The sequence below is a fragment of the Nycticebus coucang genome, chromosome 13 (genome assembly GCF_027406575.1).
Source record: "Nycticebus coucang isolate mNycCou1 chromosome 13, mNycCou1.pri, whole genome shotgun sequence".
Taxonomy (NCBI): domain Eukaryota; kingdom Metazoa; phylum Chordata; class Mammalia; order Primates; family Lorisidae; genus Nycticebus; species Nycticebus coucang.
Window position 1 is genome coordinate 65,737,489 of NC_069792.1, and position 17,532 is coordinate 65,755,020.

At 41.9% G+C, this 17,532-nt stretch overlaps 1 protein-coding gene across 3 annotated transcripts in view; it reads left to right on the forward strand.

The window, feature by feature from the left end:
- Positions 1-12,059: 12,059 nt before the first annotated feature.
- The window catches only part of ATP6V1C1 (ATPase H+ transporting V1 subunit C1), a 53,685-nt gene continuing 48,212 nt past the window's right edge, over positions 12,060-17,532 (forward strand). For 2 of the 3 annotated variants that reach the window (XM_053558718.1, XM_053558717.1), the window contains exon 1: positions 12,104-12,269. The gene's annotated coding sequence lies outside the window, so the exon portion shown is untranslated. Of the gene's footprint in view, positions 12,270-17,532 lie in introns of all 3 variants that reach the window. The other variant, XM_053558716.1, reaches the window with a different exon arrangement.

Sequence of the window (17,532 nt, forward strand, 5' to 3'; positions counted from 1 at the left end):
CAGCTACTTGGGAAGCGGAGGCAGAACTACTTGAGCCCAGGGGTTGGAGGTTGCTGTGAGCTGTGATACCACAGCACTCTACCCAGGGTGAAAGCCTGAGGCTGTGTCTCAAAAAAAAAAAAAAAATTATGATTTCAAACTACTCTCAATTCTATGATCTCAAGCCTCAGAACTCATGAGGTTGCTAATATTAATATCATTTGGCAAATCAGAATCTTGCTATTTGCTCAGGATCATACAGCTAGTGAACAGTGGAGCCAGTGAAGTTTTTTGTTTGTTTGTTTTTATGTAATGGCAGATTCAGAAGTGTCAGATATACTGGATTTAATTCTAAGGGATTATTTTTATTTATTCATTTATTTTTTTGAGATAGAGTCTTACTCTGTTGCCCAGCCTAGAGTGCCATGGTGTCAGCCTAGCTTACAGCAACCTCAAGCTCCTGGCTTTTTTCTTCTTTTCTTAATTTTGGTTTCAACTGGCTTTCACTTAGTTTGAAGTTTTTAAAAAAATTTTTTTTCTTCCTTTAGCGATTCTCTTGCCCTTAGCCTCCCAAATAGCTAGGACTGCAGGTGCCTGCCACAACGCCCAGCTTTTTTTGGTAGAGACAGGGTCTTACTCTGACTCACTCCGGCTCAGGGTGGTCTCGAACCTCTGAGCTCAGTCAATCCACCTGCCTGAGCCTTCCACAGTGCTAGGACTACAGGCATGAGACACCACGCCCAGCCAAGCTCCTGGGTTTAAGTTATCCTCCTGCCTCAGTGTCTGGAGCAGTTGGAAGTATAAGCACTTGCCAATGCCTAGCTAATTTTTTCTTTCTTTCTTTCTTTTTTTTTTTTTAAGAGACAGGATTTCACTCTTGCTCAGGCTGGTCTTGAACTCCTGAGCTCAAGTGATCCTTCTGCTTTGGCCTCCCAGAATGCTAGGATTATAGGTGTGAGCCACCATGCCCAGTGGGAGGGATTATTTTTAAAATTTATAATGTTATCTCATGCTTTTATACAATGTTAGCTATATCTAGATACTCTGTGAGTAAATGTATTCTTTTAGGGTGTTCTTAATGTCAGGGATTGCTTTAGTGAGATCTGGGTGTTTAATGATACTTAACTTTGAAAAGCTAAAGATAAAAAAGAAGTTTCAGGCGGGGCACCGTGGCTCATGCCTGTAGTCCTATCACTTTAGGAGGCTAAGGTAGGAGGATTGCTTGAGACTAGGAGTTCCAGACCAGTCTGTACCACATAGAAAGACCCTATCTCCATTAAAAAAGAAGTTTTAAAAGTGTGTATGTGTTTTAACAGAAAATAGGTTGTGATTGTTCCTGCAGTTCTTTAGATGCTGCTCGGGTTCAGTTTCTGCAACAGTCTTGTTCTGGGGCTCAGAGCTCTGCCCCCGTGTCTGAGGCCCATCCTTTGGAGCAGATGTGTGGGCCTTCAGCTTACCGTGTGGACAGTCCTGATCCTTAGCCTTGTATCTGACTGACCAGCTGCCTCTGTTCTAGTAACATGGCTCCTGCCTTTTTGAGACTCCATTCCCCTCTTTGCATTCTAATTCTTTTCATAAAAATGGTAATCATTATGGCCAGTGTTTTGTGAAGAGTCATTGGGTGCCAGGTGCTTGCTTAAATGTATTATGTGTACTAATCTCATTCAGTTCTAATATGTGTGTAACCCAGTGAAGGAGGGTTGCAGATGAGAATGTTGTGATTTATACACATTAGCAAGTGGCAGCGCCAGGCCCAATCTGCTCCTTGCAGTGTTCCTGGCTCTCTGCAGTACCTCCGAGTGAGAGCTTTACAGCCCTCCTTTTATGTGTTGAATCCATGCTTCCTCTCCACAATCACAAAACTCTCATGTCCCCACAGAATCAGTTATGCCAAAAATACTTTGTCAGATGTTAATATCTATTAATATAATTGTATTAAACATGCTGTGTCTACCCCCTTCCCAAGTGATCTTATAAATTTTACTTCTGAAAGCACATCCCCACCCTGTTTACTCTAGAATCCATGTTTTGCATACTTTCTTTCTTTTTTTCTTTTTCAAGTTGCCCTGTCTAGGGTGAAGTGCTAACTCAAACTCCTGGGCTCAAGTGATTCTCTTGCCTCAGCCTCTGAGTAGCTGGGAATATACATGCGAGTGCCACCATGCCTGGCTAAATTTTTCTATTTTTGGTAGGGACCCGGTCTCACTCTTGCTTCGGTTGGTCTCAAACTCCTGACATCAGATGATCCTCATGTCTCAGCCTCCCAGAGTGCTAGGATTACAGGCAGGAACCACCGCACCTGGAGCTTAGAACTAGAATCCTATGCTGAACTCCAGGCCAGGAGCCAGAGACCTCTTAGTGGCTGAGAGACCTCTCTCAGTATCTGTCAGGACTCCCTGTCACTGTGCTATGCTGACATGACTTCAGCAGCATCCTCCTCATGCACCCTCCTGACTACATGACTGCAGTAGTGGAGGTCTGTTCCTGCATCCTTTGGATACCAGGTTTCGTTAATTCATCTTCACTCTAGACTTCCCTAACACCCTGCAGATAGCTCTGACCTGTCCAACCCCCCTAACACTCCACTCTTCTCCCATCTCCACCCTTACCAACCAATGATTGCTTCACTCCCATGGGCCAGAATAGCATGTTCCATTCCCCTTCATCTGAATAAGCAAAAACCAGTATGACCAACTTCTATGCAGAAACCAGCCTGGCCCCAAATTCATTTTAAACTATTAGTTCATTTTAGTTTAGTTCAACTCCATATGTATTTATTGAATAGGAACTTGTCCATGCCTTCGAGGAATGTATAGTCATGTGGGGATTGTCAAAAAATGTGAAGGGTTTGGGATTTTATCCTGTGTGCAAGCTAACAAGTTAGTCTGCCATCTTTTAATGGATTCTGGCATAAGGCACAAGTCTCCTGGGTCAGAGAAAAAGAACTGTATTACTCATGGCATGGCAGCACCAGCATAATCATGTGTTTGTCAGCCCCTCTTGCCTCCAAGTCCCTTAGGGTTTATGTATATGGACCCAATTTTTTGCCTGATTCACGGTGGATTGCATTATAGGGGAGGAACCCTGGACTTAGGGAACTCAAATCTTTCAGACCACATTATAAAAACTTACCTAGATAAATATGCCATAGTAGCATAAGATGTTAATAGTGCAAACTGAGGGTAGAGTATTTCAGAACTCTCTGCTGCCTTCATAACTTTTCTATAAATTGAAAACTATTCTAAAATAAATATTTAAAAAAAAAAGTGTTATCTGCCATTTGTTCTGAAGGGAGATACCATCTCAATCTTCCAACACTATTATACAAACATCCTTGAAAAGAGTCCAGAACAAAGACAGAAATGCAAGAAAATGGAATATTATCTCCCAATGATATCTACCCCCTGGTCTACCCCATAAATATACCACTGTATTGGCTACTCTGCTTAACCTAACTGACAGGTTGGTCCAGCCTGGGACCAAATCTGTTCAATTTGTCATAGGCAGCATCTTATCAAGGCCACTATCAACAGGAATTAAAGCAGCAGCAGGAGGAGGCCATCCTGAAGCACTGACCTCAAATATTCCTCTCAGGTTTTCAGAATCAATTCATTGACCCGATACCATAAACTGTTAGGGTCCGACTTAATGAGAGTCAGAGAGAGGTATCACTCTCTAAGTTTCTGAATTGACTTTTCTCTGTGACCCAAGGCATTAAAATGTATGCATGAAAGATGTGTTAACAACTAGACAGACTCCTCTGCCTTGGCCCAAAATGCTATTATCTATAACACACCTGGCTAGGAAGTTGAGGCTAACCTGAATGCCTTCTAGGGCCAAGATGGTATCATTCATCACTTAAGTTATCAAGGACAAATTTTCTACTGCTTTTTCTAATTGAATGACTTCCATTGTCATTGTAGCAATAAATGACTAGTCTTCCTTTACAGAGGGCCTGCCTATGGGCAGTCAGTGAAAACTCTCTTGTTTGTCCCTGTCACCAGCCAGGTGACATCTATCTACCCTATGGAATGTATGAGCAATGGCTACAAGAATGGGCCCGAGGAAGAGGTGTTGGCAGATGTTTTGTGTGGGAGGTATAGAAGCTGGGGAGATGCCCTGCTGTCCAGATAGACTTTTTGATAGGGTTAAGGAGAATGATAATCACACTGTGGTCACAGCCATCTGGCATGGGATAGCAGACCCAGCAGTGAGTTAAACTTAAGGAGCTTACAACAGTTTAGGAGAAGCACACCAAGATGTTTCCCTTCCTGGGGAAGGTTCTAGGGATGATTCTAGAAGCCAAAAATCATTAAGATCCCTCCCTAGCCCACATCTCCTAAGGTGTAAGGTGTTACTTCTCCAGGTGCAGGGTGGTCTACTTCCATCATTAGAAGATCAATGGTTTCATTTCAGTACCTATAACTTCACCTTTTTTCTAATCATTCCCTACTAACCCCCAGACTTTTCATCTGCAAGAGTTACACAAGAGGGACACAGCCATTTTAGTAAACTTACAGCAACTTATTATGGCCCCACTTTGGCCCCTATGTACTACTGTAGGGCGACTTGTACTTACCAAGTGGTCATTATTCTTACAATCTTTGAGACTGTTGTTTAGTCGAGCTGGGACCTTCTGCCTACCTATGACTGGTCATTGTAAAGGACTAGTCATAACAGAGGATGGACTTGAAGTTGATTGCCAGAATGACAAGGAAGTGCTTCTGCCTGGAGGAAAGTTAGTAACAACCATGCTCCCATTTGGAGTCTTTGAGGCAGACAATGTGGCCTGTAACCAACCTCCCAGTTCCTCCTCATTAACAGTCAGTGAAGTAAAAGACCATTAATTGCTCAGCAAACCACAGTGATTCCCAGCAACCACACAATTTCGACTACTGTCATTTCACGTGGACTTCCCTCCAATTCCATTGATTAGTCTATGAGACTTCATCCTTTCTGTTCCAGAGAGCTATGTCTCTGATGTATCTCATCCTTGTCATTAACACGATCAGGAACTGGGAAGGGTCTGAGATTTTACCTTATAAATTAGCCTGGCTTATCAGTTTTATGGAGGTTGGTAGCAGACATAAGACCCCTGAATCAGAGACAGAAGACCCTTATTCATAGCACAGCCAGCAGTGTGAGCATCTGCAGATTTGTGTCAAATCCCCTTGCATTCCCGGGGGAAGGGATGTGATGGGCCTGGATGGAGGCTTGGTCACACAGTCGGTTTCATTACAGGACAGTAACCTTGACTTCAGAGAACCCAAACATTTTATGCTGTATCTAGGTGTGGCTGTTGCTCCAGTGGGAGATATTATCTCTATTTACAATGCTGTTTGCAACACAAATATCCTTGAAAAGATTGTCTGGGCTTGGCATCCATGCTCAGTGGTTAGGGAACCGGCCACATACACCAGGCCTGATGGGTTTGAACCCGGCCTAGGCCTGCCAAACAACAATGACAACTACAACAAAAAAATATCCGGGATTATGGTGGGTACCTGTAGTTCCAGCTACTTGGGAGGCTGAGCTAAGAGAATCGCTTAAGCCCAAGCGTTGGAGGTTGCTGTGAGCTATGAACACCATGACACTCTACTGAGAGCGACATACTGAGACTCTATCTCAAAAAAAAAAAAAAAGAAGAAGGAGGAGAAGGAGGAGGAGGAGGAAGAGGGAAAAGATTGTCTGGAATAAAGGCAGTGCCTGTACTCATAAGACCTGCAGAAATGTGACAGATCCCTGAAGAATTGTTTCCCGACAGTAGTCATATAAATAAAGATATTCAATAAAATAGTAAGAGCTGAGATAGAAGCACAGCAAGCACTCACTTAAGATGAGTGTTCATCACTTCTGCTGATGATATATATTTTTAAGAGACATGATTTCATTCTGTTACCCAGGCTAGAGCCCAATGGTGTGATCACAGCTCACTGCAGCCTCAAACTCCTGGGCTCAAGCAATTCTACCTCACTCTTCCAAGTAGCTAGGCCTACAGGCATGCACCACTATGCCTGGATAAGTTTTAAAAATTTTGTAGAAATGGGGTCTCACTATGTTGCCCAGGCAGGTCTTGAACTCCTGGCTTCAGACAATCCTCCCACCTTGGCCTTCTGAAGTGCTGGAATTACAGGCACAGTAATCCCACACCTAATCCCTCTGTTGATAATTTTTTATATTCACACCACCATTCAGTTGTCCTACGTATTATTATTATTTTGAAAGATATATATTTGTAAATTCAGGAATTAGGTGACTAAAGAGATGCTGTTCATGATTATTAAATGCAGTATATCAGTTTTATCAGGAATTGCATTGGTACATCATGTAATTACTGAATGCTTACTTTCTATGTTACCATTTTTAGACTACTCAGCATAAACAAGATGAAAATTAAATAGATTTAGTCCATAGGCATCCACTCTTAATACAGCACAGTGGTTGTTCAAAGTCATTCCCACTGTGTCATATAAAACTGGACTGAACATATTAGAAAGTAGTAATAAAGGGAACAAGATCCTGAAATGAAGGTGGGCGGGCAGAACTAATTAAAAACAAACCTTCCTATTTCTATAAACATTTGCTGCTTCTAAGAAGATCTGATAACATTTCTAAGGAGTTAATGACACAGATGACAATTTCTATTAGTTCAGGGACCAAGAATACAGGGAACAGAAGAAAGGAAATGACAGACTTAATTACTCAGATAACACAGTACTTTTTGCCTTCCCTACCCTCTGTCATGAAATGTTTGAAATCTTGCCTTTCATTTGGTTGTGAAATCTATTCAGCTACCACCTACTGAATGCTTACAATATACATTGCATATTTAAGCCTCTCTGAGTAAAAGGTGGTCTTGGTACTGATAAAATGTAACATAAAAAAAATTTGCTAAATGCCAGAAGAGTGCCTTGAGAAATCAGAACATAAAGGAACATGTCTAAGATACCAGTCCCTAATCTTTATGGCATCAGGGACTGTTTTCAGGCAGGACAAGTTTTCTATGGACCAGTGTGGGAGATGGTTTCAGGATGATTCTAGTGCACAATATCTCCCCCTCAGTTCACCAGGAATTACATTCTCCAGGAGAGTGCAATCTAGACCCCTCACATACGCAGTTTACAGTAGGACTGGAGCTCCTATGAGAATCTAATTCTGCTGCATATCTGACAGGCAGTGGAGCTCAGGTAGTGATGCAAGTGCTGGGGAGTGGCTATAAATACAGATGAAGCTTCTGGCTTCCCTGCTACTCACCTTCTGCTGTGTGGCCCCAGTTCCTACCAAGCCATTGACTGGTGCCAGTTGGTGGCCTAGGGATTGGGAATTGCAGGTCTAAGAGACAGTGTGATAAGAGGCTTTAAACTGCAGAGGAGATGGGTTCATGTTAGGAGCAGGGACCTAGGAGTCAGACAGCCTAGATTCAGAATTGGTATCTGCCATTTATTAACTTGCTGAGACTATGGCACAGGCTGCATCTGTGCATGCTTAGAAATATTCTCAAAGGGGCCCGACACTGTAGCTCATGCCTATGATTGCGAGACTTTGGGAGGCTGAGGTGGGAGGATCACCTTGACAAAAAATTTGACACTAATCTGGGCAACACAGCAAAACTCCTTTCCTACAAATATATATATATATATATATATATATATATATATATTTTAAAATTAGCTGGGCTGGGTGCAGTAGCTCATGCCTGTAGTCCTAGAACTCTGGGAGGCTGAGGTGGATACATTGCTTGAGCTCAGGAGTTGGAGACTAGCCTGAGAAAGAGTGAGACTCAGAAAAAATAGAAAAACTAGCTGGGTGTAGTGGTGGGTGCCTGTAGTTCCAGCTACTCTGCAGGCTGAGTCAAGAGGATTGCCCAAGCCTAAAAGTTTGGAGTTGCTGTGAGCTATGATGGTGGTATGACACTTTACGCAGAGCAAAAGAGTGAGATTCTGTTACTAAAAAAAAAAAAAAAATCTGGGTATGGTAACACATACCTATTGTCCTAGCAATTGGGGAGGCTGAGGCAGGAGGACTGCTTGAGCCCAGTAATCTGACACTACAGTGAGATATTATCACATCACTCTTGCTCTGTTGCCCACTCTAGCCTGGGCAACAGAGCAAGATTCTGTCTCTAAATAATAACAACAATAATAATAAATTAAAATATAGAAAAATTATTTTAGTGGGGTGGCATGTACCTGCAGTCACAGCTACTCTGGAGGCTGAGGCAGGAGGATTGCTGGAGCCTTGGAGTTTGAGGTTGCAGTGAGCTACAAAGATGCAACTGTACTCTAGCCTGGGTGACTGAGTGAGACCCTGTCTCAAGAAAATAATGAGAACATTTCCCATATGTTTTAGCCAATGGTATTTCTTCTTTTCTCATGTGCTTTTTTTACTCATGTTTCTTTTGGGATCTTAGTATGGTTTTTATCAATTTGTTCAAGTTCTTTATATAATATAACCTGGATGGCATAAATTTCTATAAAAAAGTAGTTCACGTAAAGCATTTGAGCTTAGAATTTATTAAATGTTTGGGTAGATGGCAAAGGAGTTACATAATGGCAATTGAAGAAAAATCAAATGGAGTCCTAAACCCTCTTCTTTTTACAAATCCTTGGTCATTTGTCATTTGCCTTTCTCTTTTCTTTGTCCTTCTCTTCCCTGGGCTTTCCTCCCACCTCCCTACCCCACAATTTCTATTCCTTTCTAATGAAGACTAGCTTAGTTATCTCTCTGATTTTTTTGCCTCTGATTAATCAGTTTATCTTCTATTAGTTTATCAAAGTATTTTCCTAAATAAAGTCACTAATTTTCCTAAGGGGAATAAGTAACAATTTTCAAGATGTCTTTTAATAATATACGGGAGTAAAAAAGAGTAAAAAAATCCTATTGCCTTATTTGTTTAAACTATTTTCCCACTTTGCTTAATTTAAAAATTTTATTGCTGGTGTGATCCCATCCTGTGCAGCTGTTGTCTGGAATGTGGTCACTTGGCTCTGTCTGACTTCTCTCCCACCTAAGAATGTGCCACCCCCTATGGAAGATGCGATGGACACAGACGTGAGCATCCTGTCTTTTGGTTGTGAACTAAAGGCCAACAAAGCTTATCATTTTAGGTTGGAGAATGATGAAAATGAACATCAGTTATCTTTAGAAACAGTTGCTATAGGAGCAAAGGATGCATTGCACATTATTGAAGCCGAGGCAATGAATTATGAAGGCAATCAAATAAAAGTAACACTGGCAGCTTTGAAAACGTCTGCACAGCCAGTGGTTTCCCTCGGGAGCTTTGAAATAACACTACCTGTAGTCTTATGGTTGAAGTGCGGTTCAGTGCCTGTGGACAGCTCTTAGTAGCTGTGAAGGATCATGTAGAGTTGGAAGATGAAGAGGGGGTCGTGTAACTCTTAAGTATATCTGGAAAGTGATTTGCCCTCAAAGTGGCAGCATGTCTATAGAAAAAGTAAAAGTTGCTCCTAAGGAAAATGATGAGGAGGAGGAGAAAAAGGAGGAAGATTTTGATGAAAAGAAAATTGAAGAAAAATGCCAGTGAACAAATCTATATGCGATATTACATCCAGAAATGCATAAAAAAATCAAGCCAAAATAAGAAAGACTCAAAACTATCAACACTAAGATTAAAAGGTCAAGAATCCTGCAAAGAAAACTAGGAAAAACTCCCAGTTTTGTAAAAGACATTAAAGCAAAAATGCAAGCAAGCATAAAAAAAGTAGGTCCTCTTCCCCAAATGAAAGCTTCACTTATGTGAACAATTGCTCTGGTTAACTGACCAGGAGGCTATGTTCAAGATCTCTGGCAGTGGCAACTCAGACACAGAAAGACAAATACTGCATGCTGAAACAGAGTGTGGAATGCTGGACAGTGAAGACCCGGAGGTGTGGAAAGATCAGGAGTGGATGATGGGAGGGGGCTTGGTGGGTACAATCTGTGCTGCTTCAGTGATCCTTCAGCCTTCAGCTGAAGGCCCCAACTTCACCTCGGTGTAATATACCAAGCTAGCAAAATAGCACTTGAAGCCCATGAATATATATAAATAAAATTAAAAAAAAAATCTCTGGCAGTAGAAGAATTCTCTTTAAGAAAAGAAACAGTTTGTTTAAAATTTCTATCTTATTTCACTTTGGAACAGTTGCTATCTGGCTATTCTTTTTATAATGCAGAGTGAGACCTTCCCTACTGTGTTGGATATTGTCCAGGTTCCATGGCCAAGAATGTGTTGTCCAAAATACCACTTTAGTTTTAAAGATGGAACTCCACCCTTTGTTTGCTTTTAAGTATGTATGGAATGTTGTGGTCGGAGAATGTGTTAGACAAATGAAAATGGTGGGAAACAAAAATATACAAATTAAATAAGCTTACTATTTCAATAAGGTAAAAATAAATGAAATAAAAATTTTATTTTTTTTCTTTAAAAAAGTTGTCAGTATCAGTATCTACAGCCAAAATACCTTCAATGTTTTCAATCTTGGAAGCTAAGCAGGATTAGGCTTGATTAGGATTAGATGGGAGACCTCCTAGAAATACTTGGTGCTATAGGCTTTAAAAAAAAAAATCAATGCATCTTATGAGTGCTTTTAACTTAGACAGTGCTTATTCTATTTATAACACAGGGAAAGGTGTGGCATGCCCATTGCATATTAGAGATCTAATATGTATCTGCACAGGATACATCATAGAAAAGTGAGTCTCTATGTGAAAACATTCTTTTACTACCAGAAGCCATTAAAAACCAATCATTCCCTGCTTATATTAAATACGTTTTCTAGAGTTTCAAATGAGATTCTCTAGGCCTAATAATAATTAGAGCCTACATTTATTGAGCACTCTACTATACTGCTCCCTAAGTATAACATGGTAATTAAAACATTGGAAAGTGGTGGTAGGTCGGAAGTAGGCAAACTTGAATTCAAAAATTAAGAATCTGGGAAATGTTCTGTGCTTATTCTAAGTATGTAAGGTTCCATCATCACAGAAAATTTTACAGAACTTCACTGAGCTGTGATGGCAGATAAATCCTCTGGAATTCCTGACAAATTTCTAAAACAGTGTTGTAGAACTATTATTGAAATTGACTGAACATCACCCAAAACTGGTGAAAAGCCTCAGGTTGGGGATAGTTTGGTTGGTTGTTACTGTCTGTCCTTGCTAATATCACAGCTCTAGAAGAGATTATGCGGTCAATTTCTACAGGGACCCAAAGTAGAAAAGGCATAACATAGGTCAGAAAACTTAGCTCTTATATTCTACGTCTATAATGGTGACCACTTACTGGTGTTTCCTATGTGCCAGCTACTGTGCTGAACGCGCACTTCATCATCTAATTTTCACAATACTTTTATAAGGAATGCATTATTACCACCATCGTGCAGGTGAAGAAGCTGAAGTTTAGAAATGTGAATTCACACGGCTACCAAGAAGACGCTGGTTCGTCCATCTCCAAATTTCGAAATTTTCAATTTCTACTGTTACCAAAACTTCATGTTCTAAGTTAATACCACCTAGCTTCCCAAGCTAATGAAATATGCAGGGCTCCACAAAGCACCGTGCTTCCCCCCCACCCCAAGGATATGCTTTCCCCCGTTCCCTTCTGTCCTGAATCTTTCCTTGGTTTCACATTATGTAGTGTGGTTCAACTGCGTATGGCGAGTTCTCGTGGCAAGGAATGAAACGTTCCATTGGGTAATGCTAAAAAGAAAGAGCACATGCCTGGCGCTCAGTAAATGCTTTATGGACATTTATGGAATTAAGTTGAAGTGGACTGCAAGGGAAAAATGAATCAGATGAAATCACTAGCAAGGTTGTTACTCAGAAGAGGGGGCTGACAAAGCCCGAGTAAGGTGCTGGAGTCCAATTCTGACCCGCAGCAACCCGAAGCGGGGTACCGCTAGGCGTGCTGGCGGTGGCGCTCCCACGTGGCTGACGACACGCCGCCCACCACACCGCGAGCAGCCGCAGACCCCACCCTTCGCGGAGCGGCCCCGGCCAGCCAGTCTCCCCCGCCCCTCGGCTCGCGGAGCCTCCCAGCCCCGCCCCTCTTCGGAGGCCCGCAGAGGCGGCGGCTGCGCAGTGGCGCGCGCGTGGGCGGAGCGGCGCGCGCCGCGGTCAGCTGACTGTTCCGGCTGGCACGTGACTTGCTCTGTGGGCGCTGGGGTCGAGGAAGCCGAGAAGCTGGAGCTTAGGTTGGGGGGCATGGAGCGTTGAGCCGTTAACGTCTGCCAGGCTGTCTGCCTCCGTACCTGTTGCTGCTGCCGCCGCTTCCTCGTCTAACACCTTCCTGGGTCAGTGAGCGATGGCTCTCTCGGATAGGGAGTCCTGGTCAGGCCAAAGCTTGCGCTGCGGTCGCCGCCTGGGAGGGATGGGGGGCGGGCTTGGGGGCCCAGGCTGTGGCGTTGGCGTTGGAGCTGGAGCTGGCCGGGGGGCTGTGTCTGATTTCTCTGCGCCAGTTCACCGCAACCTGGGGCCTAGGTTCCGTCCCCAAGGAAGAGGAAAGAAGGAAAAAGAGAAAGAATCCTGGGGTTACTCAATGACAGGCGGAAAGGAGGGAGACGGCGGGCCGTGACCTTTTTCCTGGGTGTGGGTCACAGTGAGTTCACGCTGCCTGTTGGAGAGGGATGAAAGGTGACAGAGTGGCCCAGGTAAGGCTCTGGGATGATGTGTGTAAGGTCACAGTGCAAGAGCCTTCACTGGGTGTAGTCACTTTTATGTGAGTAGTTTAAAGGGGATAGGAGCCCCTCACTGCTGGCAGGGATCCTAAAAGAGGATATGTGGTCTTTCTAGGAGGGAAAAGGGACAGGGATCCAGAGAACTCAACTGTTTACTAGGATGGGGGAAGGGTAGGCAACCCCTCCACCCCCCCAACAAAAACCCATGAAAAGAGAACGTGGGGAAGAGAGAGGTCATATAAGGCACATTGAATTATCTGAAAAATAGGGGAGTAAGACAGGAAAATTCTGGTATGTTAGGGAAAAATCAAATATGAATATTGCTCTGGGAGTGGAGGAGTGGGGGGTACACGGTCCAGCACCAATGGTGGGGAGAAAAGTTAACACACAGGACACATTAAGGTACTATAAAGTTATATGTAATTATCAATTAGAGAATATGAAGGGGTTTGAAAGTGTGGAGCAGGACAGATGTATGAACTGGCACTGTGGGGAAGTATCTTGGAGGAGGGAAAACTTGAGTCTTGGCAAGTGTGGGATTTGAACAGATGGAGAGAAATAGGGATAACTTTATAGGCAGGGAAAGACACAGGATTTGACAGCTGAAGATGAAGGGGGAGCAGTACTTCTAGGGGAGTCAAAAGTCTTTGTGATAGATTGCTTTGTGGAGAAGTGGGAAATAAAGTTGAGATCAGGTAACAAGGACTTTTGAATAATGTTTATTTACCTTATTCATTCAACTAACACATACTGAGTGCATACCATATAACAGGTATTATGCTGATGTAGAGTTTAGGAAATAGGCTCTCTGCCCTCTTAGAGTATACATTCAAGGCCAGGAGATGGATTTTCATAATAATAATGCTAGTGTGAAATGTGCTTTGAAGGAATAACAGCCATATGAAAGAGTTTACCAACAACATCACCATTATGGAAAGGAGGCATTGCTGAGGATATAAGTTTTGACCTGAGATCTGAAGGTATGAATGAAAAGAATATTTCAGGCTGAGAGAACAGCATATGTCAGAGGCCCTGAGATAGGAGGAGTAAATTTTTGGAGAAACAATAGGAGGGCTAGCATGTTTGAAACTGGGAGGGAGTGATAAGAGAAGCAAGTGGGGAAATCTGGGGTCAGGTGCAGCAGGGCTTTTATCCTAAAAGTAGAGAGAAGGAGATGAAGGTTGTAGGCATGGGAGTGAGTCAGACTATGGCCTTTGGAAAGATAATTGTGTGGAGCATGTGGAAGGTGGCAAAAATGAATGAGAGAAGACCAGCTTTTGAGGGGAGGGCATTGTTGTAATCCACTGAAGAATTTGAAGGCAGAATACCTTCTGTTTCCATTGAGGACTTAAGCAGAAAGTTTAATTATACTTATTTTTAGAGGGATAAGGAGTTGGGAAAGGGACAGAATGATTGGATTCTATTTGCACCTTTTCACTGAGGGTAGTTACAACTACTCCCCTCTGGCCCTAAGAAGTCTTGAAGCATACAGGAGTCTTTGCAAACACCTCTTTGCAAAATTTTGTTTTGGTCTTTCAAATTTATCCTTTTTTAATACCATCTATTTCAGAGTATCTTTTGAAATATAGTTAGTTACAGGGAGGGATCAATTACTTTTCATGTTTATTTTGTTCTCATGGGTCTTTGAAAGACAGTAGATGAAAATGCTGTTCAGTTATTCATTGTGTGGTTAGGAACCTATCTAGAATTCTAGACCCTTAGAACTAGAAACAGAGAGGTAAAGTGATTTGTCTAAGTTATTGTGGTGTGACTTCCACAGTTTTCTGACTGCAGATACATTGTCCTTGCTGATTACCTACAAGGTATTTACCACTATCACATCTAGAGAGGATAAGTTTTTAGAAGTGCATTGTAGTCTTTGATTCAGTACTTTTGGTGACCTTTAACTAGCAGTACAGTTTCAAGGGATTTGGCAGTGGCACTTTATGCTTTGGAAACTGCTTCTCTATAGCTGAGTGTTGTGGCCAGAGCCTGGAGTCCCACCTACCTGGGAGGCTGAAACAAGAGGATCACTTGATCCCAAGAGTTTGAGGATACTGTGAGCTATGACAGCACAGCACTCTACCCAGGGCAGCAGAGTGAGCTCTGTCTCAAAAAATAAAAGGAAACCGTTTCTCTATAATCTTGGCTAAAGCTCTTCAGTTTATGGTTCAGCTAGAGGAGATTATGAGCAGAGTGAACTGGAAGTGCTCAGGTTGTCAATCACAGTTCTTTGGCAGAAAGGGAGTCTCAAATTGTGCTGAAAACCAACCCTCAGGGTTGGATCTTTTTCTCTTTTGGTATACCTTGCAGGGACTAGATAAAATCTAAAGAAACAGTATTCTGTATCTAATTAAATGCTTAGAGCTGAGTAGTGTAATTCAGCATTTAAAACCAGGCAGAAAGTGCTTTTTTTTTTTTTTTTTGTAGTCTTTGGAGCCTCATGTACATTAGTTTGTACAACTATAAAAAGAGACTTTTGGTGTCAGTAATAAGATTCTGTGATTATTTCCGTAACTTGTGAACTAATTGCATTTTAGCCAATGACTAAAGCAAGACTGGACTGCCAAAATAAACCTTTGTAAAAGTGCCTGCTTGTAAGTCTACCAATCCCTAAGAAGTAAGTCTTCTTTCTGGACTTGATTCTGCTTAGGAGTAGCTACAGTTTTGACTGAGTACCTCCTACTTAGCTTTTGCTCTAGTATGTATTCTGATCTATGTGCAAGATACATAGTTTTCAGTCTTCGGATGTGGAATTATTTATCATTTTATTTGTTAAATAAATTCATGTTAGATTGTCAGTTCATCATTGTTTTTAAGATATAGTAGAAACCATTAGCAGAGTGACCCTGAACAGAGCTCAGGTAATGAAGTGAATCAGGGCAGTCTAAAATTTGTTGACACAAGTGATCCTTGGAACTAGAAATTTCAAATTATATTCTTGATAATGAAACAGAATTCTTACCCAGTAGATCCAGTTAGAGAACTCCTTCTAACATTATACCATTGTGCAAATGTTCTATACATTTATTGAATTCAAAAATGATCCAGGTCGGCAGTGGAGGAGAGCTGCTTGGTTGTACCAAGGGATAAAAAACAGCATTAACTGTGTATCTAAAGTGAGCCCTGTGTGTGTGTGTATTTGAAAATAAAATCCCACCTAAATCCTAAACAATGGTGTTTTGGAGAAAGAAGTTAATATGTCTTCTCAGATATTTTAAACAGACTATCAATGAGTAGGAAGTTATTTGTAAATTTAGCTAACAGGTGGATTAACTATGCCAGGAAAGGCTTTCTTTTGAACCAGCCTATAATTTCGTGTTTCTGCATGGGTGCTATTAGTGTTTTGGACAAGACAATCCTTTGTTTAGCTTCCATCCACTAAATGCTGATCAGTAACCCCCATGTGGGTACAACCCACAATGCTCCCATAGATTTCCAAAGTCCTGCTGGAGGAGAGAGGTGCCATTTGGTGCAAAACATGCATGTCCTGCCATCCTTTATTTTTCAGTCAAATAATAGATGTTGGGGATACAGACGTTAAGAGTAATATTTTAATAAATAAGCATATAATTGAATTCAAGTCATTTAAAATTCAGTTTTTGATGTTTTAAGGTAACTCTTTTAGTTATAAAACTAAAGAAACTGCCAGGCGCGGTGGCTCACGCCTGTAATCCCAGGACTGTGGGAGGCTGAGGCGGGAGGATTGCTTGAGCTCAGGAGTTCGAGGTTTGTCTGAGGGAGAGTGAGACCCCAACTCGTGAAAAAAATGGAAAAACCCAGCCGGGCGCAGCGGCGAGCGCCTGTAATCCCAGCGGCCCCGGAGGCTGAGGCAGCAGGGTGCCCACAGCCCGAGTCCGAGGTTGCGGTGAGCTCGACGCCACTGCCCTCTGCTCAGGGCATAGGGTAGAACTCTGCCTCGACAAAAAAAAAAAAAATAAATAAAGAAACTGTGTTTTAACATTTCTTTGAGGAATTTGTCTTTTGCAAAAACTGCCTGGATAAACTCAGATAGGTTCACCTCAGTCCCAACCAAATACAGTCACTGCCTGTGTGACTTTAGGCAAGTAATTTCATTAACTATTCCTTCATCTGTAGTGAGCGTGATAACATCTACTTCGAAGGAATTACAGTAAGTACAAAATTGCTTAGCATATAAAAGTGCTTCTCCCTGGGCACAGAACATGGTACATATTCAGTAAGTGGTGGTTGGTAGTAGTAAAAAGAATTCACGCTTACTAAGAACCATGGATTGGGGAAAACTAAACTAAATTTAAGTCTTTAAACTGATGAATCTCAAGCAAGAATATATTGTATCAGAGATACCAGCATTTCCTAGGAGAATGTGATTTTGGGTCTGGTCACTGTTATAAAGTGCCATCCCAAAAGGAAAGAGAAGTAGCATTGTGGGAGCCATGAGTGCAGATTCAGGGAATCCCCTGGCATGGAAGGAATTGCTCTCCAGGTTCTCCTACTGAGGTTCCTCTCCAGAGAAGGGAGTCTCTGGAAGCTGAGACAGTTCTCATGATTACTTTCAGTATTAGGTGTACTACAGTGCTCTCTGGCCAATTCATACACCTTTACCAGAAATTACTAGACGTTTCCAACATTATATTATGTGTTATTACTCCCTCACCCCCACTCTCATAACATATGTCCAGGTTTTGTGACAATCATCTGTGTGAAAGTAAGGCTTTGCTTTTACAGATTTATTTCTAGCCAATTGTGGAATAAAAAGATGGTAGCTGCTTATAAAATACGTCTGTTAAAGATTAAATTGTCTTTCATACTTAATCATATTTATGGCATGAAATTCAGGCAGTCTTCAATAGGATTATAGAGCATTTATAAAGTATTTTAGTTGAAAACAAAACATGCA